Raw genomic sequence first — 23851 nt, 5'->3', positions numbered from 1 at the left:
ATTTGCCATTGTAGCTTCTAGGCCACCAAGATAAACAAGTGGATTCTCAGAAGATATAAGCAGTGCCCACTGAATAGAATATGAAGTGACCTCCACGTGAAACGCCATAAAGTAATAGTCTTGTTTTATATTGGAATATGTTTTTCTCATTACCCTTTTTGGTTTTTTTTGTTGAGGAAAATGTAATAAAAAGAATAAATATCATCCGGCACTCCAACTGACATTAATGTTGAATATGGCCTTTTGTGAGGGTTGCATATAAGGCAAAGGTATATATCTCATTAACCCATTATTCTTTAGCATACCAACAATAACTTTAAAACTTTTTTTAAATTGCTTTAATATATTTTCTGATATCAAAATCAACTTCCTAACCAAAATCGTCCAGAATATGTATTTTTATTTTTTTCCCTAATTCAGAGATACTGTGGGTTCCAACAGTGGGACTGATATACACAGAGGGTTGAGGCAATAAGGTACTGCACCTACCAAGAATGTTATGGGTAGAGTTAAAAATTCTCTAGTGGTGCACAGAACCTGAAGTACAGTCCCTCTCTACTTCAAATTGGAAACTGCTTCAAAACTTTGCATTGATTGATAGTGGTTCAGCACCCACAATGTTGATTAAATTAGGTCTATCTCATATGAGTTTGGCACATATATCATGTCACTTGTAACAATGATTATCATCAAAGCATAACATATATTTAGCACATGAAGTGATGATGTCTGTGCTCATTTATTCTTTATTCATTTTCATCTTAAAAGCACGCCCAATAAGTAAGCAGTGATCAAAGTAGCCTACGCGTTTCGTCCTACTCGGACTTCTACAGGGCTCAAATATTAATGTAACAGTTCATACGTCATGACAGACTAGTATCGCATGCATGGTCCAGAATATTATCCTTCTGTTCAAGAAAAAGATTGAGTTTGTGTACTCGATATGTGATATTGCGTGCACAGCATCTGTTTGTGATGGGAACTTTCCCACGGAAGGATAATATTCTGGACCATCCTTGCGATACTAGTTTCTCATGACTCAGGAATTGTTACATTAATATTTGAGCCCGAAGAAGTCTGAGTAGGATGGAGCACTTTAGCTACTTTGATCACTGCTTATTGGGTGTGCTTTTAAGAAGAAAATGAATAAAGAATAAATGAACTCAGACATCACCTCTTAATGTGCTAATTATATGTTATGCTTTGATAATAATCATTGTTACAAGTGACATGACACATGTGCCTAACTCATATGAGATAGACCTAATTTAATCAACATTGGGGGTGCTGAACAACTATCAATCAATGCTGGGTTCCAAGAGTGCTAATGCACGTATTTACATTCAACAAAATGATGCGCTTTGTTAGTTATACGACGTGCAATCCTCAAATATGTTTTATGGCCTCACATCGAGAAGAGCCTTTTAACCTATTAAATGTTGTCCTCAAATAATACCTTCTTATATCAACATGTAATGTGCATGATAAAAATGGATGTGTTCTGTTTTCTGTTCTTCTGAAGCACATTGGTATTACTTCTTTTTGAGATCACTTCTGCCTACCAAACACAAATTGTAGTCCCTTCAAGCCTTTCAAATAAAAGTTGTGTTTGCTAAGAATAATACATAGATTTAAAATCAAATTATCACGTATATACATTCACATGGTTTCATCCCAGACCGGTATGGTCTGGAGCAAAATATTGTTTTGTAAATGACACGCATGCTCAAAGTGGATTAAACGTGGAGTAATAACTAGGAGTACTAACTAATCTGATACACAAATATTGGTCTTCTCCAGCATTAGCACATTTTCTCAGATCCCACAATTTTTGCCATTAGTCATCCTTTGTTTTGCATGGAATCCTGGTTTTAGTTTGAGTTCTTTAAATGACTTAACCAAGAATACTTTACTTTGGCTTAACTCAAGGCAACCACTTTAACCCGTTCACTGCTTCTGTCGGCCAACGGCCGTTGCGAGCACTACCTCCATAGTGCTGCGCACGTCCGTTGCCCGACACAGCCCTGCCCACTCAATGAAATGCCCGCACCGCGGCGGAATGTCGTACGTGGTTAAGGCGTTAAGGGCATCTTTAAGACATTTCTTTATAGCTCACACAAATATGCATGGACATTTCTCTTCAATTCTCACTGCATTCAAAAAAACACAAAGGTAGAATTAATCTTGGGAAAACATTTTGGATACAATAAAACCTTAAAATAAGTATATCCCCATACTTCACATTCATGAGTAATGGATGAAATATTGTCTTGAAATGTTTTTAAAAACAGGGGAATTAATTTAGACTAATCTCTTTTACAAACTCAACTTATTGTTGCTCACTGAAAACTGATTGCTGTGCAATTTGAATCGATGGCTGGATATCAGCTGTAGCTTTTATTTTAAGAATTATGGGGCATATTATCAAGGGGGTTTATCTCCGCTTTTTTGGCTTTAAAAGCCAAGAAAGCAGAGATAAAATGATCTCCCTATTACCTAGCTGTCGCTAACACCAGTTAGCGACAGCTAGTAGGAGATAGTGACCATCTTGGGCCCCACTTTGCATGTCAGTGATATTTATGACTAATGACATGCAAAGTGGGCGTGCCAAGATGTTAGTGACTGGAAACAGTCGCTAACATCGCTATCTCCTATTACCAACTTTTGGAGATATTCGCGCTAAGCCCGAATATCTCCAAAAGCTAACACCTGCCCTGAGCAGTTCTTAGCCATGTTATCCAATGGGAGGTGGATAACATGGCTAAGAGCATTAGCTCGCTAATGCATGAATATCGCTGACTTTTCAGCGATATTCATGCATTGTGGCCGATTTTTATCGCATTTGCGATAAACCTTGGTAATACCAAGGTTTATCTGCGATAAAAATCGCCGCAGCTCGGCGATAATTTTTTCACGCTAACCAAGCAATAGCGATAATTATCGCTATTGCTTGGTAATATGCCCCAGGGTTTGTTAGTAGCTACAGAGTTGCTGCTTTTATTTCCATAAAAGCAAAGTTGTTTGTGGGCCTCAATCTAGTTTTCATTTTTTTTAAATGCTTAGGATTTTCGCTTTAGTCTATTTCAGTTCTTGCAGCTACAGTTGCCAGAAGCATGCTTTCTCATTTAAAACCAGGCTGGTAGTGCACCATTGGTTGCAAACTCCTTTTGTGTATGCTTTTTCGCTAGGGTTGATGGAGAACTGAGTGCAAAAGAGGGTTACTTGTTAGAAAAGTGCAGAACAAAAACATGTGAAAAGAATATATCTAGTGTTCGTGTACTTGTATTCAATTTTCTTAAATGTGAAAATGTACTCACAAAAACCCCACCACAAATATTATTCTCTTCGAGGAATTTTATGGTCACATTTTGCTCCAGATCTTGTTGGTATGAGAGCTATACTGTTTAGATCATACTAAAGATATGATGTCTACCCACCAACCTTATAGGGTCGTTGGTTCATCCTCTCTTAGTAGCCATACCAAAGACATCAATTTTACAATAAATTGTTGAGTGAATTGAAAATGACAATCAGCTCGTAGACAGGAATTGTTAGGTACTCAAATAGTAGTAATGTGTGATGTTCATTGTACTAATCAGAATTTATGAAAGATCTGAAACTCTAGAAGAATGAGTAATGCCTATGTGACTAGGGTAACAGTTGCGTAACCTATGACAATAAAGGGACTGATTACGAGTTTGGTGGACGGGTCACCCCATCACAAGCTTGAAATAGATCCCGTTCTCCATATTACGAGTACCATTATATTGCTTTGGATATATTGGAACTCGTAATATGGCAGACAGGATATCCGTCACATTTCGGATCGAGTGACCTGTCCGTCAAACTCATAATGGGGCCCAAAGTTTCTTTGGAGCTAAATATTGGCGTATGGGTTAGTCGTTAGTGTGCTTGGAGAATAGCTCTCCTATAGATTTCTGCTTTTACCAATAATGTTCCCTTTTGTCTTTCAGCGAGGCTGTTGGAAGCTCAACTCCATTTCAACGTCAGAAACTGCAGGAAACGAGGACACCTTTTTGAGAATGTTAGAGCACATACCAAGCACACACTGACAAGAACTCACCACTCCATGTTCCATATCCCTGCACCATTTTGTTGTGTAGTCATTCCTTCAAGTACAGCTGTGCCACTAGGAGTAACTAGCCTGGTAGTACCCAAACACGCTCCTTGGAAAGGCTCTGCATATGATGGCACTGCATGTATGTGTTTGGTCATACCGTAGTGGCGTCGTAAGAACCGTAATCCATTAACGGCATCGATCTCGCTGTGCATGTAGTGACTGGAGGGCATAACTGGCCTTTCGTCACAGTTGATAAATGTTGCACACAATTATATAGAACGGTATACATACAGAGAATTATACATTCATATGAATATATATTTAAAAATCATGTTGGAATAAATCTTTTTGTAATGGCTTTACAGAGGTTTTAACCGTATCACCAGACCCATCTACCCGAAAAAGACCCACGATGCACCATGAAATACTTGAAAAAACGAATGTCGTAATATTGTTGTGCTTCAATGGGAACTGATATTTCTGATGTTAGACCAGAGTTTGGATCTAACTCTCTGTTGTACGCCTAGTGCTTCAGCTTTGTCTAGTGAATTTTGCATCTGAACGTATGTATTAGTGTTACTAAACTGTGTTGTAGCTTAGTGTAAGGGCAGTTTAATATGGTGTCTTTTTATCATACAAGTATGGAAACTAATTGAAGTTGTGCGGTAACACAGCTTTTTGTCCTTTTTTTGTTTTTGTGTTTTTTTGTTTCACTTGAATCTTACTGGCAACAACCAAATAACACTGTAAAACCAATGTGGGTGCGCACATAGGAAGTATCCCGGAAGACGGGTGGGAGGGAAGGCTGTAGAAAGTAATGATAAAAAGTGAAAAAAAATCTTTATAATTGAAATAACTATTATGAATTTGTTTTGTTATCGCCTCCGTCTAGCATGCCAATGAGAATGCTTTGATATTGTGACCATTTGTGATATACGTATTAATAAATTGAACCATGACAGCTCAGGCTCACTGTGAATTTTTTTAGGTTGCAACAATTTGCCCTCCATATGAAAAATAGGTTGTATGTTATTGGATGGGTTGCTATGTAGGTATGTCAAATCCTTGTTATTAGTCTGAGTTTCACTTGCTCTTTGAAGTACTAAGCTGTAGAGTCTATTTTCAAATATTTAGAGAGCATAACTTTTTCATGTCTTCTAACTGGCCACTAGTGGCATTGAGAACTAGTAAAGTCCTTGGGACAAACAACCTTGCTGTGTACCCCACCCCATTAACCCCTTTCTCTCACATCCACAACACGTGCTATACCTTTTCTGCATGTAAACAAAGTGTGCCCTGTGTTTTCTGGCTGTATCATTTTTTTCTATGTGGCGGGGACTTTGAAGATGCTTTCAGTAATACCTGAACAGTCAGACTCAATGTTTGCTGGTGACATTTGAAAGCGGTGGAGGCATAAAATTTGAGTATGACTTTTATGTAGCAAGCAAAGCGAGCAAGCTTAACCCCTTGCGTGCTGATGACAGAACGGTTCCGTCATTAGCATCGGTTGAGCTGTGCTGATGACGGAACCGTTCCGTCATGACTCCGCCCGCGCAAGGCGGAGTCAGCACAGGCGGGGAATACGCCCCGCACGCAAGGGGTTAATGGACAAACGTGGTTTCCTGTCACATACCTTCTAAATGTACACCAAGAAGAGGTACAACTCTAACATGTCACAGAAAAGCATTTATTTAGGACCATTTAATATCCCTAAAAGGTTTACCATGGGATGTAAACAAAAACGTGAGCACTTACCTCATGCACAGCATCCAATGCTCCTGCAGCAGTTGAATTAAAAACGAAGAATGGCGGACCAACTTTTGCTAAAATATCTGACAGAGTTTTCGGATTTGATCTCTCAGCCTGGCCTTATCCACTGGAAGTGTGTTCTGTTCTGTTTTTCCTTCATCGTTAACTCTGCAGGGAGATTCCGTGGAACATATGCCATGATGTACAGGTACAGAACATCGCACTAAGATACCCTTCTAGGTACACGTGAGGTTTTACAAATACTTATGCGTCTACCCAGTGATAATCAACCTGCTCCAGAAGGTCTTGTCTTACTAAACCTGCCTCCACACATCTAAACTTCATATTTCCTTTCCCTTTTTCCCCTTACTCTTCCACATTCTCACTTCCTCTACCCAACCTTTACATGTTTTGTGGCCTCTTGGTACAATTATGCTCTCTCTCCTTTTTGCACACAGCTGTCTCTATTCATTCGCCCATTCTTCATGCTACAGCACTGCTTTCCTTTCTCTGGGGGGGGACATCCTCAAGCAGCAATTTTCCTCTTTACCATGGTCAGTCACATACCCTCCTGCCAGGGTGAGGTGGAGAAGTTTGGACTTTGTAGCACTACACAGATCACGTTTAGCACTCTCTGGACGAGAGGGAGGTAGTACAGCTGAAAAATAGGATGCAGCAAGATCTGGAGACCTACAGAACTCTAGTTGACTGTACTTGCAGTGTATCAATGGACCAGGCAGCGGGCTGCATGGGAGCGTCGTACATCTTTTGCGAGAACCGTTACATGACACTAAAAAATACAGAACTTCATTATCTGTCCCATGATGCCATAGAACCATACTTTCTATCTTCTCAGCACTGCCACTTGATTCCACAAGAGTTCTTCTGCTATGGGGAGCCACCAGGAAAACACCTTTCTTCCAAAAGGGCCACCTCTAAACATGTAACATATATTTATTCACTCCAGTTGTTTTAACCTGGTATGAAATGCTAATGTTGTTCAATTGAATGTATATCAGCTCTACTGAGAAGAGCCAAATTTAGCCCATTAAAAGTACTACCACCTCTCGAAAATCGCCATTATTGACCCATTAAAATAAACGCTCTTTCTCAAGATTAGATTACCTTTTTGTTCCCCACGCTCGGATAGGGACGGTGGACTCGATGTCTATATTGCCGCGAGGCCTTTCCGATCACTCCCCGATTACTGTTGACCTTCTCCTGGATAGGAGGCGGTAACCGTTTCAATGGTGTCTCTCCACATGGCATCTACAACAAGACGATTATCAGACTCACATGAGGGAGGCCATAGCCCATTATTGGGAGGACAATGATGGGTCAGAGACGGACGACATGACCCTCTGGGAGGCTCTGAAGCCCACACTCCGAGGAGTAGATATTGCCTGGTGTGCGGCGGCCCGTAGGGCACGTAAAGAGGGCCTGCAGGAGACGGCGGATCAGGTCCGTGACTTAGAGGAGCGATGCACTGCGACGGGGGATGACAGCGACGTACGACAGCTACTACTAACGCAGCAGGCTTATGCGTCTTTACTCCTCGAGGATTCACGGCAGGTGTGGCTGGCTACGCAGAGCAGATTATACCAATGGGATGATAAGTCCAGCACGATGCTGTACAGGCTCTGCCAAGGCACTTTCCAGGCGCAGGCCCTGCCGGGTCTTCGGATGAGACCGGAGATTCCTTGTCAGCCCCTGAGGAGCTAGCGGACAGTTTTGCGCGATACTATGCGGCCCAGTATGCCCCTCGGGAATCCCTCCCAGCAGAGGCCATTGACAAATTTCTTGCAGACCTTCCGCCACAGGCAATTTTGGAGGAGGGACGGGATCGTCTCAAACTCCCTCTGTCGGCTGAGGAACTAGGAACGGCCCTTGGGGAACTGAATGTTGGGAAGGCCCCCGGGCCCAACGGGTTCCCATGCGAATTCTTTAGGAAATATCATCTTCAGTTGGGGGCGTACTATAAGAGGGCGTTGGAGGGAGCCAGGGATTGTGGCCGGTTACCGGCGTATTGGAGACATGCCAAAGTCATAGTCTTCTGTAAGCCTGGGGGCCCCCCGAAAACCACGAATCATATAGACCCATATCGCTTCTGAATGTTGAGGCGAAGATATTGGCCAAAGCACTCGCCAATCGCCTCCTTCCATATATCACTGACTTGGTCCACCCGGACAAAGCGGGATTTATGCCTCATAGAGCGGTGAGGCACAATATTAGGCGTGCATAGGTGGCAGTAGAGGTGATGCGGGCCACTGGAACCCAGGCGGCACTTCTGCTGGCCGACATAGATAGGGCCTTTGACTCATTGAGTTGGGTCTACCTACATGCGCTCCTACCTCGCCTGAATCTTGGGCCCCAATTTCTATTGTACTTGAAGTTGCTGCATACCGACTTGACGGCCTCTGTGAGAGTAGCTGGGGCTGTGTTCAACACCTTTCCTAGCGGACGGGGCACTCGGCAGATGTGCCCCCTCTCGCCGTATCTGTTCGCCCTTGCCATGGAACCATTAGCGGCGTGGGTACGAATAGACGCAAAAATGCGAGGCTTTGAATGGGTGGCTGGACCGTCAGACAGAATCGCGCTATATGCTGACGATGTTCTTTTCTTTCTCACGGAACTAGATAGGTCAGGGCCGAGGGTCCTGGAAATAATGCGGGTGTTCGGGGAAGTGTCGGGCTCCATCTAAATTTGCGGAAATCCACGCTGTGGAAACTAGGAGATCGCACAGCACTGGGGTCCTGGGCGTCGGCATTGCACGAGGCGGCGGGGGGCCTTAAGTATCTTGGAGTATTCCTGATGGACTTACCTGGGGTCCCTTGGGATCGTTCCAGTCTGGGACCGCGTCCTGTCGGAGATGAAAACATGGTCCCGTATGCCCCTGAATATTTATGGCCACTCGGCCATTTTCAAGATGGTGGCCCTCCCGCGTCTACTATATCAACTGCAGAACCACCCCTACACTATTTCGCCGCAGTGGTTTCGTCAGGTCAACTCGGCATTAGGCCAATTCCTCTGGGCCGGGGGTGCGGTGAGAGTGGCGCTCCGTACCTGTGTCCTCTCCACATATTGCGGTGGATTGGCATCATCAGATGTTTTGTCCTATTATCAGGTGTCTCACCTATTGATATTGAACGAGTGGTGGTATGGGGACCGGGGAGATCCAGCGTACGCCCTTGAGAGGTATGTAATGGAACCGGACACCCTGCACACTATATTGTATTCGGCTGGGAAGAGGAAGAAGCTCCCAGTTGTCACTCAGGTGGTCTTCCAGATTTGGCGACAGGCTCTACGCCGCATGGGATGGTGGAACAGACTGACGGAGGAAACCCCATTGTGGCAGAATGGTTGGTTGCCGGCTCTGGCGTCCCTGAAGGGGTTCCGCAGCTGGGACGCGATAGGAATGTCGGCGTTGGGCCATGTTATGAAAGGCACAACCCTTAAATCGTTCCAAGAGCTGAGGGACTACTATGACATGCCCCGAACCCAGTTCTTTAAATATTTACAGTTCCAACATGCCATCTCCCCCGCCCTAGAGGGCCTAGACTCCTTGTCTGAATTCAGCCCCCTGGAGACTAAGGTATTCATGGGAGAATTGGAGGACAAGAAGATATCCCGCATCTACCAGTCGCTAGTTACACATTGCTCCCCTTCGCTAGATAAGCTGCGTACCGCGTGGGAGGGGGACGTGGGTGAGCTAGAAGAGGAGGATTGGAGAGAAGCCCTTGCAGCCCCTAGGGGAGCGGCCATTTCCGTATGCCTACGATTTATCCAATTCAAATATTTGCATAGAACTTACTATACTAGGGAGAGGCTATGGCGAGCTGGCCTGATTGCGTCCCCTGAATGCCTGAGGTGTGGTCGGGAGGTGGGCACTTTTATGCATACGGTATGGTCATGTGGTGCACTGGAGAGGTTCTGGACAGGTGTTTGGGACTGTTTGTCCGAAGTGTTGGGAGTTTCCCCGTACGCCGCAGTTGGGCCTTCTCCATGTTATGGAACAAGTGGGTGGTAACGTCTATAAACGGCATTTACTTCTTCTTGGCCTTACAGTAGCTAAGAGGAATGTGGCTCGAGCCTGGAAGGACCCCAGGCCCCCCCCCCCCCCCCGGTGGGAGTATGGAAAAAGGGTTTAGATTACTGCATGGGGTTGGAGCGTCCAGTGTTTGAGGCCCGAGGCTGCCCCAGGAAGCACTATAAAATATGGAGGAGATGGGCAGATTACAGAGGACTGTGGCAGGAGCCGCCAGCGCAACATGATATGGATGCAGGACAGATGCGCTTGGATCTTGGGTGAGGGAGAGTATACATTAAATGTTTCATAACTGATCTTTTTTTTTTTTTTAGGAATGTGTGGACATCGTACAGGGGGGTAGGGTGGGATCCGGGAGGTGGAAGTTAGTGGGGGGGCAGGGGAGTGGGAGGGCTGAGGTAATTGTGTTCCTTTAAATTATTGTATGGATTGCCTTTCAGTGAATATTGCTTATATGCTCGCAGCTCCTCCGGTGTTCGGAGTGCTGCGTCTTTCTTGCAATCTCTCAATAAAAAATAAAATTTTGCTCTGAAAAAAATAAACGCAGCGGCCTTTACCTATTCTGGCCTCCCTGGCACTCTGCCAAGGAAATGATGACTCTTGTGATGAGAGGTGCGGGTAATGGCCCAATTAAAAGTATAGCAGTGCCACTGAGATCTTCTGGCACTGCCTTTCAGAAAGTGCAGCATCTTTGATGAGAAGAGCAATGACTGTCCCATTAAGGGATTTTAGCTCACCAAGGAGTCCATGTGATTTTCCAATTCAAGTAAAGGTACAGCTATGTTTATCAAGCAAACTGTCCGACCAGCATTAATAGCTCTGTTCTGGCGACCAAACTAAGATCTCTGCAATAGGCACAGTAACCAGCTGAGCTTTATTTGCCATGGAATGTAGTAAGGCCATTTACATGAATCAATATGAGGCAAATCCCAGACACATGACTGGTGGCTGGCTGACTGCTTCAATCTTAACGGATATTTATATGTGGAAAGGCCGGATTCCCCTGAGAGGCTAATGCTGCTGCAAGGTCCATGAGACTGGGGCAGTGTCAGTCATTTGCCGGGCAAAGGAGATGGAGACGTCATAAAAGTGTCAGTTTTAAAGCACTTGCGTCCTTTATAACACCACAGTCAAAACTTTGCTAGCATTCGCGCCAAGAATTTTCAATTCTATTAAGGACATTGAGGCGAGGATTATGCTTCTCTATTCTTTACTGCAAAATCACAGCAGCCAATAACAACATACAATTAGTTTAGATTAACTACATTGCCCATGATGCTATCTCATAAGCCACGCCTCCACAGCCCATAAGAGTCGTCTGCACATTCCCATAATCCTCTTTCTTTGCAGGGAACAAAAGTCCAAGAATCAACGTTAACAGGTCCACAACGTCCTCCAACGTGGAAGAATAAACCGGGAAGCCTTTAAACAAACTCTTGCGAGCATCCATCTTCTAATCAGACTTCTTATCCGATCTTGAAACAAAGGGAAATGAAAAAAAACTTAACCACTGTATAACACAACATGTCGTAACATCATTCATGGGCGGGTAAGCTTTAGTACAGTTTTGTAAAGCTGGGTGGGATAATCCTCGGCTCTGTGTCCTTAATAAAATTGATAAATCTTGGCGCGAATGCTAGCAAATTTTTGATTCTATTACAGGACCGGAGGATTCAGATTATGCTAGTTTAACTCTTTCCAAAAACCACTGATGTAATATCTCCCACCGGCTTGTAATAAACCGTTTTGAATATTGATTCTGAAGACCAATCAGCACAAAGCATGATATCTTGAATGTTAGAACCCAACATATAGGACTCGGAGGCCATAGCGCCCCTGACAGAGTGTGCTCCAAACCTTTGGAGGTCAATACCAGCTTCTTGCATTATATATCTAAGCCATCTGGTAATAGTGGCTGCCGCCACTGGTTTAAATGGTTTCTGTACGGCAATTAATAGCTGAGAATAACCCTGAGGTCTCAATAAACTTGTACATTCCTCATACACTTTTTAAACATTGTACCGCACATAATTTCCCATTATCAGGAAAAGCATTGTAGTCAATATGCAGTGAAAGTGTCTTAGTACATCCAGTAATAGTAAAGGAAACTCCCTTGGGAGTAAATACTCTACCTGTAATGTCAAGAGCTCTTACATCCGAGGAAAGTCTGCATGCAGACAGGCAAAGCAACATAGCTAACTTGGCCGATAATTGTTTTCTAGAAAGGAGATTGTTAGTCGGCCAACGATTGAATAAGGAAATGAACAAGGAAACATCCCACAGACCCGTATACTTGGGTTTAGGTGGGTAGGAGACTTGAATGCCATTAAGAAGCTTGCATACCACCGTATGCATGCCAACCGGTTTCCCGTCAACCAGCTTGTGACCCGCTGAAATGGCCGATCTGAAGTTATTGACCGAGCGATAAGCAAGACCATCTGAAGTTTTATCCGATAGAAAATGTAACACTTGGGGTAACTCAGCCCCCATGGGATCCAAATGCCATTCCAAGCACCAATCCACCCAGTTTTTCCAGGCCAAGGAGTAATGCTTCCGGGATGAAGGGGCCCAAGCCTGCTTGATGAATTCAGAAGCTTTGTCTGAAACCCCAGGCAAGTGCCACTGTTGCCGGAAAGCCTTCATGCCATCAGTGTGAGGCGTTCCTCTTGGATCATAGGATGACGTTCCTTGAGAGGGCTCAGGAGCAGCGATGTTGACTCGGGGAGCAACCTGGGAAGGTCGCAACTCCACTGTAGCAACATTGGGAACCAAGGTTGAGATGTCCACCACGGTGTCACCAGGACTATCTCTGCCTGTTGTTTGATTACCTGTGTCATCACCCTGGGGATCAGAAGGAATGGGGGAAAAGCATACTGAATCGCGCCCAACCAATCCTGAAGGAATGCATCTGTCGCCATTGCCATTGGGTCCAGCCTCCAGCTGAAGAACTGAGGAATTTTACACGTGAGCCTGGAGGCGAACAGGTCTATCTTAAATGGGCCGCAAATACTCTGTATCCACTGAAATACTTTGGGGAGCAACTTCCAGTCGCTGTAATCCCTGATATGTCTGGAGTTCCAGTCCGCCACTTGATTGGACTGGCCCGGGATGTATTCCGCAGTCACCGAAATCTGGTGGTTGAGGCAATAGTGCCAAAAATCCTTGGCTATCTCGACAAGAAGAGATGATCTCGTGCCTCCTAATTTGTTGATATACCTCACCGCCGACACATTGTCCATGCGGAGGAGGATGCAGCAAGAGGTCTGCTTCGGGGACAGTGTCCGAATTGTGAAGGAACCCGCAAGGAGTTCCAGGCAATTGATGTGCAAGGACAACTCCTGCGGGGACCATCTTCCTCCTGTGGAGATGTCTCCGCAGCGCGTTCCCCAGCCCCAACGGCTGGCGTCGGACTCGATGACTATCTCTGGTTGTGTACTGAATATCGCCCTGCTGTTCCACGCATTCACGTGGCCCAGCCACCATTGAAGCTCGGTCCTTATTTCCCGAGTTAACGGAATGGAGTCCGTGTAGGACAAGCCCTTCTGGAGATGTTGGATTTTTAGACGTTGTAAGGCCATGTAATGAAGAGGGCCTGGGAAAATGGCCTGAATCGAGGAGGCCAATATTCCCACCAACCTGGCTATGGCTCTGAGCAAGACCATCTGTTTGCTCAGTAATGCTAGAATCTCCTTCTTGAGATCCTTCAACTTCGTCTTGGGAAGGCATAAATGGGCTGTCAGCGAATTTATCGTGAAGCCGAGGAAGTCTATTGTCTGCGTCGGGGAAAGAACCAATTCGGGGAGGTTGATTACAAATCCCAAGCTCTGCAACAGCGCAGTTGTGCGCTGTAGATGCTGAAGAAGGATGTCCGGACTCAGAGCCATAAGTAAAATGTCGTCCAGATAAATGATTAGTCGCACACCTCGTTCTCGCAGGTGTGCTACAACCGGCTTCATCACCATGGAGCTGATGAGAGCCCGAAAGGAAGGGCCAAATATTCGTACCACTGATCGTTCCACCGGAATTGAAGGAAGCGCCGGTGAGGAGGAAAAATAGGAAGGAAGAGATAGGCATCTTTGAGATCTAACCTGACTAGCCAATCTCTTTCCTGCAACAAGTCTGCTAGAAGATGGATCCCTTCCATCTTGAAATGGTTCTAAGAAACTGATTGAAATCCCTCAGGTTCAGGACTAGCCTGTTTCCACCTCCCTTTATCTGCACTAGAAATATGTTGCTTCAAAAACCGTGAGGTCCCTCGTCGCATGGGGCTATCGCGTGTTTTTGCAGCAAGTCTGAGATTTCTTTGTCTATAAATCTGCATTCTTGTAGGGAAAAATGGAGCCCTAGTTGAAACGAAGGAGAATAGAACTCTAAGTGAAAACCCATGATTGCCTGCAACACCCACGCATCCTGAGTCAGTTTCTGCTAATTCTGAAGAAAGTGCTGTGTGCGACCCCCAAAAGGTAGATGAGATTGGTTTGCTACACTCACCTGAAGACTGTTGGGCTTTAAAGCCTGCTCTATTGCCGCCGCTCTGGAATCGCCCTCGGTTGAATCTGCGACGAGAGGGGTAGAAAGTTCCTCCACATGTGGAATCCCACTCCCTTCTGCCGTGTCCAAAGTCGCCTCTCTGGGAGTCTTGATTGAAACTGCGGCCTGATGAGCGCCCCCTTCCTCGTCCGGCCCTGTTAAAAACACCTTGCTGGAACACTCTTTTGATTCCTGATTGTGCCTTGTCTAGGGACGTAAAGGTTGCAACGTATTTGGACACGTCCTTTACAAACCGCTCTCCAAAGAGATGTCCGTCGGCCAAAGGCTCAGTGAGATTATTATCCATTCGCTTTAGAAGCGAATTTGTGTCTTTCGGCCAAAATAGCGCAATTGGCATTTCCCAGTAAGTATATTGCCTATTGGGTCCAGCCCGCAAGGATGTCAGGGTCAACAGGAGAAGAATTTTCCTTGGCCACAAGGGCCATCTCCAAATTTTTTGCCAATAACTTGTCTTGGCATCTGCGCCAAGCGCGGTCTATGCTTCTCTTCAGGTCCTTGTAGAATTTCTTCAAGAAAGGGAGGAGGCTCACGTCAATTTCTGGTGTCTCCGCTACTTTATCAGGGATGTCTGGTTGCAGACATTCCAACTGAAGTCGGTTTCGCACCTCCCTAGAATACTCTTTCGGAGAATCTCGTGCAGATAGTCCGAGACTTCTGGAGGTGGAGTCCAGTCCGAGGACCGTGGGTGCATTATGTCGGTTGGATCAAACGTGAATGGTGTATTTGGATGCTCCGAAACTGACGGGTGGATGTTTTTGCCCTTTTTGGTGGAGGAGGCTGCTCCTCAGAAGTATCGGTGTCGATGTCCGTGCCGGTGTCTACGTGCACCTTTTGTTTGCTTTTTGCCTTGCCACCAGCATAAGAATGTTCACCTGCTGCACTGTTTGGCAGTGTCAACAGGGCTTGTGTATGTGGCCATTGGCGCCCTGCATCTGTGCCTCCAGTAGAAGTTGAAGCTTCAGATCTCCCTTTCTGCAACTCCTTGCCATAACCATGGCGCTTCGCAAAGCTCTCAAGCTGCCTCTTGATAGGTCTTAATGCAGCTGCCAATGCCTGGTGAACGGTCTGAGGAACCGTGTTCTCAATGGCTTTGTTAACAGATGACTGGACCGAAGCGACCAAAGCCTCCACCAGGTGATCTTCCATGCCAATCTCAGTCTGCCCATCATAAACATCCTCCTCATCCTCATTAGGGCATCTCACCCACTCTTCCATGTCCCAAAAGAGGGAACAAGGTAAGTATTGTAAGTACTGAGTAAATATAGAACACTACTTACTAGGAAGAGTACGGGGGTCAGCCCACTAGCACACAAGGAGAAATAGTAAAACTCAATAGAGTTGAAACCCCCTCAGCAATGCTATAGTCAACAGGTCAGTGACCTTGTGCCTATTACAATGAAAACTATACCAGGAACGTCTGCTCACTCCTACTGGCACTGATTATTCAGCCAATAAGGCGATGTCAATGAATTAGGGATCAATCCGAGTAAAATGCCTGCAGGAATGCCGTGGTTTTTTACGTCGATGTGCGAAGCCCAATTCGCGCCCAAAGGCAGCCCAATTGCACACGCCTGAGGAGTGCACGTCGACTGAGAGCCACTCGGCAAAGACGGCGTGTGAACGGCGATGAGGGGAGCCCAGACACCAGCGCTAGGAGCGCCCAAAATGGGGACAAAAGCCGAGGTAAATCTGGCTCAGTACAGCTCGGAAAACACACGCTGAAATGCACGTAGCCCTAAGGGAAACCTCCCGCTCAAAGGGAACAGTCAGCCAACCTGTGGATCGTGTAAACTGATACAACAACTAACAAAATAGCTAAGCAGATAAAATCAAGACCACAATCGATAGTTGCCACATTAACATCTAGACAGAAAGGTAAGGTGCACTTAACTCTTGATGTGAGCAGCAAAGAAAGAGGATTATGGAACTGTGCAGACGCCTCTTATGGGCTGTGGAGGTGTGGTTTATGAGAAAGCATCATGGGCAATGTAGTTAACCTAAACTAATTGTATGTTGTTTTTGGCTGCTGTGATTTAGCAGTAAAGAATAGAGAAGCATAATCTGAAGCCTCCGGTCCTGTAATAGAATCCTCTGAATCTGCCTACCTCTAGGCACCTTGCAAGGCTGAAAGCAGCGTTCTGTTTAATTCTTTCAAACCCTCGTCTCTCACCTGAAAATGTCAAGCTTAGAAAGCAGAGTGAGTTTGAATACAAAATCAGAAACTTTGCCGCATGTTTTCCGACGCGCCCACTGCCCCCACGCTTCCTTGAAAGTGAGGCCCCACAAAGGCAGGATGTTATTGTCAAACAACAAATCAATCTAGGATTTACTCTCATGCAGCTTTAGACTTAAAGCTGTATGAGAGCAAACCAGCGATTGGTTGGAGCAGGGGAACATAACGCTCCAAAGGAAGCCAGAGGGGCTGTGCTGTGTTCCTCCGGTTCCCAAACAGAGTTCTGGGTTCTAAACCTGAAATGCACATGTCGGATCGGACACAGTATGAGACCTGCACAACCCGACATGCCCACTGGGTGCAGATGAGGTCTGCATAAGGTATTTACTGCCAATCTTCCATTGGTCATCCCCTGCCTTACGCCCTGCTCCTGCAGGTGGCACCTACATAGCTAACAACGATCCCAGTAGGCCTTGGGCATTAAGGACTTCATTTATGGCACTGTCTCCTTGTGGGCAACGCTCTTCTGCCCCGATGAGAAACCGCCGCTCAGGCTATGTATTCTTGATGGACTCCTAGATGCCACCTTAAGACTGTGTTCCTCTCGCCTTCCTCTCATTCCACCTTTCCCTCCTTTATCTGGTCAGCAGACCACAGAGACAGTCCATTTGTTTCTATCATATCAACTACTGCACTGGGTCCCACCTGAGGAAGAAATTGATGAGTATGTTATCCTGCTGCTATTTTCTCAAATTCTTTTTGTCTTGTACTGTGTTGTATGCTCATTTGCATAGGGTGTGGTAATTACAGTAATTAATCGCCATTGTTTGCAACTGCAGGCAATAACGGCTGTTAATTACCCTTCCTACAATTATGGTCCCGAGCCACAGGTGATTGCTCATAATGAGGGGTGACTACATAACAGCCATTATTGCACAGTAGGTAAGAGCATTGTGCTTAATAGCAACCCATCAAAAATCATAATGCGTGCTGCAAGTGTAGGAAGATAGCAAAACAATGCCCCCATTTTCCCGTGTAGAAAAGCAACCGTTTTACAATATTTTTTTTGGTCTGATTGGGCTTCCCTCCTAGCAAATCACAGAGAGGAGCCTGGACACCCGCATGTGAACTGGATGCCTTTGAAGAGGTTGAAAGAGCGCCGTGGGCGCATGGGCGTCCGCAGGGGGGGGGGGGATCAAGGAGGGGCGCTAGCCCCCCCCCTGGAGCGACCCTCCTTGCCCCCCATGCGGACGCCCATGAAAACTGTGACTCCAAGACGGGGTTCTCACTCCCTTTCCTCTCCTTTCTTTTATTTGCTTCCCTGTGAAATGGATCCAAAAAAGAAAGACGCTTTTGCTGGAAATGTAGTATTTTTCTGACATTTTAATTCCAAAGTGCAGCATTGGGGATAACAGGCTAAAATATGAAAAATAGATAAATAACTAAATAAAGTAAGACAGAGTGGTAGCAAACTGGCCAAACTGATTTTATTCACACTGAAACACATTAGCGCCACTTTTACAGAGTTTGCCAGTGAAGATCTATTTTTGTTTTCTTGTCTTTGTTTTCCCTGGAATTGGAACTAGTGCATCAATCCTGGAGGTTCCAAAATGTGTGGATAGGAAAACAAAATGTGTGCTGCGCCTCTGCGTCCAGGGATGTGGTCTTTTAACCATACTGCTTACGTTTTGTAAGGATATAAGCAATGGCCATTGAAATGGTTCCATTCAGGGCCCTGTAGTCATGTCCTTAACTTTTCAGGCAAAAGCACTCACTGATTTCTGAATAGTGAGTGTAAAAGCATTAAGGTAACCATGTTGCTCCTGCTTACATTTCCCATGGTTTGCTAAATTTTGCATTCCCTATAAGTGTTTGCTTCTTCCAGGATGTTATTCTTTTTTTTTTGTAGGCCGCATATTGCTCTTGTCTAGTATGTAATTTAAATTGCGCATCCAGGGGTTTACAGTGGGCAACAATTGGGTTGTAGTTGAAAACAGTGGGAGTTTTCTCAGAGGGGCAGTACGGTGTTCAGTGGGGGAGAGGATGTGGCACTATGGTCAGAGCTGCTGAATTTGGAACTGGGAACCAGGTTCAGCCTTAATAACCTGCCCACCAGACCACTCTCCTGCGAGAGCACAATCACATGCTAGACCTTAGAAGGCTTTGCAACACCTTAGAAGTCCTGGTGTCTTCGCACCAGCAGGTGGACCCCAGCATGACAAGTGTAGTTTAACCTTCAAGGCTTGTCCACCACTATCCATATTGAAGTTCACCTCCAGGCTTGCGGGCAGGCTTATGAAGCAGCACACCCTAGAACAACAGTCACTGAGGTCACAGGACCCTTGAGAAGGGCCAGCTCTAGGGCGGTGCAAAAAGTGTGACCGCACCGGGTGCTGACTTTAGGTGAAGGGATCATGTTTGCAATTATATTATGGTTTTAAAAACGCTTGCTGCCTCCTTCCTGGCTTCCAGCAATTTTCGGCAACAATAACAATGTCATGATGACTCTGGTGATGAATGTTCTTCCTAGACAGAGATCAGAAGTTTGTCTAGGGGAAGTTTTGACTCATGGAAAGGTAGCTCAGATGGTTAATGTACCGGCTGCAAAGAACATGCGCCATGCAGATCACAAAGTGCGCATAATGTAAATAGGTCAGTGGGCTACTGCTTTTGTCAGAGATCCTTTTGTAACTTGCAGTTTATAAGTTAAAATCCTAACTTAGAACAGTGAGCTATTAACTGTCATCTAAGAGCTGCATACAATATGCAAGGTGTAAATTTGAGCGTTATGTCCCCCCCCTCGTCCCCCAGTCTTTGATTATCCTAATGTCCCAAAAAGTGTTGTTTTGGACAGAAATCAATTCTGATTATTAAGTAGAACCCCCAACCATGGTATTACGTTTTAAATTCCGGGTATTGTGTATCTCCAGACCAATCACTATAAAACTATACGGGCTACTAGTATGGTTGTCATGTGACTCCTACACCTTATAGTCCTTAGTCGTTTGTAACATTTTCTATACAGTGATTTACACACATATTGATTGTCTCTGTGTGATGTAAAGTGCTCTGACACCCTACAATGGTTTGAGTGGCGCTGTAAATCAAATTAAATGCATCTGAGAGAGAGTGGTTATGTAGACTGGGGGGCACAGTTAAAGGGTGGTAGTGAGGGAATCCATGGCAGAGGTGGTCATTGGGGGGCACTTGCAAACATTAATGCACAGGACACCACCAGTGCTATGGCTGGCCCTGCCCTTGAGACCAGTCTGCCTCACCCATAGGTACCTCCATTGGCCTTGTTTCAGCAGTAGTAGCTGCAACTCACCAGGGATTGGCAATGCAGGACTTGCACGCACACCAAACTAGGTTTGCAAACTTACAGTCACCCGGCTTCATTCGCAAGCACTTTTAACATGTGTTGCCTTCTGTGGGGCCACTAGAATTAATTATGCAGCAAAGGATGACAACATTATGCCGAAGTGTTGACTATATTATGCATTAAAAAAAGGATGCAGCGTAATGCAGTATATTTTCAGATATTTTATTATTTTGACGTGTGTACACATGCTAACAGTCTCTGGAAAAATGTTGCCTTATTAGTACCAGTGTAACATACAAATGCAGCAGTGAGAAAGGTGACCAGTCAACCTTTACAATAGGCCATCCACTCCGCAGCAACACAAGTCATATTTTATATTAACTTTTGATATGTTTGAGCTACAAACAATTTATTAGTTTAAATGGTCAGATCATGCAGCAGATCTTGCATTATGAGGCACATATGGCAGAGCCATAATTTTAGAGAAAACATTTGCAAACTAGGATATTTTGCCATTCATGTTTGAACTGCTGTTTTTGAAAAAGGGTGAAGTGCTGATGACAGAAACTCCATGGCTCGGAGACAAAGTGCTTGTGTTACCATATTTTATCGTATTTGGTCCATTCTGTGACTAGAAGCATATCCCACTTTGTGAATATATTTTATTGTCAATAACTCATTATAACCTTGAATAATCATGTGTATCCATTGGTTGATTAAACTGGGCAGTGAAATGCCAAACAAATACTATAAAATTGGGATGTCTGCGCATCCTAGCCACCCCTCTGGCTACACCCACAGATCCAATCCTTGGGTTATTCCCGTCCTCTGATTCTCCGCCCACTGTTCCCATACTTTTTTCCCCCCACTTCGACCACTGTGTAAGACTCAGCATCCCTGGACCTTTGATGTGGCGCAGCTGTGGGCGCTGCATGTGCCACACATGTACGGTGCCGGGCTTCCGCATAAGGGAGCTGGCCATTATTGTATCCCTAAACGTGCGCACAATGTCAGTTTGACATTGAATACTCGTAGAGGGACTCTAAGTTTCTTTTAAAAAATATAGCTAACATTTGGACCTATACATTTTATTTTGTATAAATTAATTGAATGTATGTAAAATTTAGCAATGCCTAGGGAATTCTAGTAAAGGGAGCACCCATGGCACTGTCAAATCACTAGCGTGTGTGATTGCTGCATTATTTATTACTAACTTTGACGTTGTGCTTTAACTTTGGATAAAAGTTATCATGAATTCTAGCACCAAGAAGCCAATATTGGTAAATATGTGTGCTACAAATAATCCCTAAAATACACTGTGCATACAGTATATTTAATCTGGTGCTTTAATCATAGGCTGTTTTAAAGTATTCTGATAAAAATCGAATCGTGCTGAAGACAGCCTTGATTGGTGTTGGATCGAGGACCCAGAAGTCTGCACACCTAGCAGACCGAGATAAAGCACCTTGACAGAAAGTTTAGCGTTTTCCCTACAGGTGGTGTTTGTTGGCCCGTGGCAGGGTCAGTCACATGTCCTGGATTACTGGCATTTAACTGAGTCTATTCTAGTTCTGCACCCCAGTGTTTCGTGTGCCCCACCTGGCACACATCATGTCGGAGGATGGTGATGACGTTAACATTTTGCCCCCCCCCTGGAAAAATTTCTGCGGACGCCCATGTGTGGGAGAATACAGACATTTTTTCCCCACCTTTTCTTGAAGTAAGAGACAGCTTCTGCTCTCAGGGCCCTCATCACACCGGAGAGATATTAGGAGCTAGCAGCTCAGAATGCTCCCTCCATGGTACTGTAACAGTAGATATAGCCTGCTAAGGGTACATTCTGATTGGCCGGCCAGCTCTCAACGTTCCATCACGGGTGCTAAGCTGTCTAATGACACGCTCTGCCGATCAGGCCTCCTCTCTGCTAATCCCTGTGCGCTGAGACAGGCAGTCTGTTTCTGACCGCGAGGGGAGGGCTTGAGAGAAGGTTTATCCTTTTCACACATTTGCTGATCTCTTCTGCCACAAATGGCCTTCTGTCCCCTGTCCCTTTTTTCTGCTCTATTTGGCAGAGTAAGTGGATGGGAAGGGTGACTGCCCCTCAGGCTTCGTCAAGGCCTGTCGTTGATTCTCAGTCTCCATGTGTTGTTTATGCTGTGTGCGTATGATGTATGCTCTGTGATCGTTTTAATTATTTGCTCCACATCTAATACTTAGGTTTTGTTTGGTTATGTCTAATGTCATGATGCCATGCTGGTAGTAGCGATGAGAAGGGGTCTCATCAGCTTTGTTTTGGCGAGTCACAGCACCATTTGGAAGTGGACTTGGTTAGACTTTTCTCTTTCTTTTTTTCTGTCTGTTTCATCATCACAGAGTTCCACATTTCGCATTTATGGCAGACTTTTGTGCTATCAACACTTAGGTGCATTTTTACGTGGTTAACCAAATCATTTTTCATCTGCCTCTTTACAAAAAAAAAATTTGTACGTATTTCTGAATTTTCATCTAAAACTTTTAATAAAAAATTTGAACACAAATTAAAAAAAAAACATTCATCAGTGATTTATTTTCCCAATTTGGTAAGTGGTAATATACAGAGAAAAACAAGGAATGTGTAGCACAATAATGCTACATGTGGTAGCACCAGCAGTAATCATGGTAGCAGTCGGATTAGTAGCAGTAGCATTACGGAGAGCAGGAGAGTGCGCTGCTTTTCTCATAAACAAGGGGTCAGGCGAGGTGGTGCTTGGGCGCCAGCACTGTTTATCTGTCTTGCAGAAGCACTGTCCTCTGCGGCCTCGGATGCACAAAGGCTCGTTGATGAATTATTGAATGCTTACTCTTGACTGACGTGCGTCTGATTGCCAGGATACAGGATGCCGCTTTCATTTTAACGCAGGGGGTGGGTTCGGGGTGGACGTTGGCAGGCTTGCGATTCGGTTTTACAGCAGAGGAGAATGAACCCTTAAAGGGTGGAGGGACTACTTGATCCTTACATTTTCAAAGAGAAATGAAATCCAGTATTTGTAAAGCGCACAAATACTTGAGGGTGTCAAGGCGCTGGGGGCCGTCGGGAAGATTAAGCGAGCTATTGCCCAGAGTCACATGGTGCTGGGCTAACCTACCGCCAGCGCCGGGGATTGAACCGTGAACCCCGTGGTCTGGCTCCCTGGCCGCTGTGCCACACCTCTTCCACGAATGTCAAATGACGAATGTCAAACATATTTAAATTAGGAACTTCCTTGGCTAAGCTACATTACTTCTATATCATTTGCCCAGAGAGGCAAACACCCAGAGCTGGGGGCGGGGATAAATTCTAATAAAGATATATAGATAACCACTGGACCACTAGTTCATTGACTGCACAAAGGAAAACATTCGGTGTGAATTCCCTCTCATCCTTGACTGTCTTCAACCATTTTGTTTATCTGAGGAATATTTCTTCCTGCAGATTTATCACCTTATAACTAACTCCATTTGCCAGACTGGATTCAAAAACCTTTCCCCCCATCAATGGTTCTCCACAGTCACCAGATGATGACCTGTCACTGCACGTGGAGCTCTGTCCAACAGAACAGAGGTCTTCGAGAAGCACTGTCTAGCATGCTGGCGTCTGTTTTTCTATCTCTGACTGACTTAGATTTGTAGCTCTTCTTTGGCTTCAATCAATAAATTCCTTTATGATTTTGACAGTAAGTAGGTCAAATGTAACGTTCTAATGCCTTGAGGTTCAAACCCTGTCTACAGTGTGTAGGAAGGTGGATACCTGACTATGGGTGCCCCCAACTTTTTGCCTGGTGTTTTGCTGGTTTTTCGACTTAGTTGACCTGGGACCCTGCTATTCAGGGCCCCAGGCCTACTGCTCTCTCTGTAAAATGGATTCCGTGTACCTTAGGTGCCTTTACCAATTGGTACTGGGCCACCTTATCA

The 23851-nt window shown here is 45.0% G+C and overlaps 1 protein-coding gene across 1 annotated transcript in view; it reads left to right on the top strand.

The window, feature by feature from the left end:
• Positions 1 to 5042, top strand: part of TSPAN7 (tetraspanin 7) — a 274845-nt gene extending 269803 nt beyond the window's left edge. Inside the window, exon 8 of the mRNA XM_086934144.1 lies at positions 3975 to 5042. The gene's annotated coding sequence lies outside the window, so the exon portion shown is untranslated. The remainder of the gene's footprint in view (positions 1 to 3974) is intronic.
• The last annotated feature ends 18809 nt before the right edge of the window (positions 5043 to 23851 follow it).

The sequence above is a fragment of the Lissotriton vulgaris genome, chromosome 8, assembly GCF_964263255.1.
Source record: "Lissotriton vulgaris chromosome 8, aLisVul1.2, whole genome shotgun sequence".
In the NCBI taxonomy this organism is placed as follows: domain Eukaryota; kingdom Metazoa; phylum Chordata; class Amphibia; order Caudata; family Salamandridae; genus Lissotriton; species Lissotriton vulgaris.
Note: the sequence above shows the minus strand (reverse complement) of the source record. Positions and strands in the feature narration are given on the sequence as shown.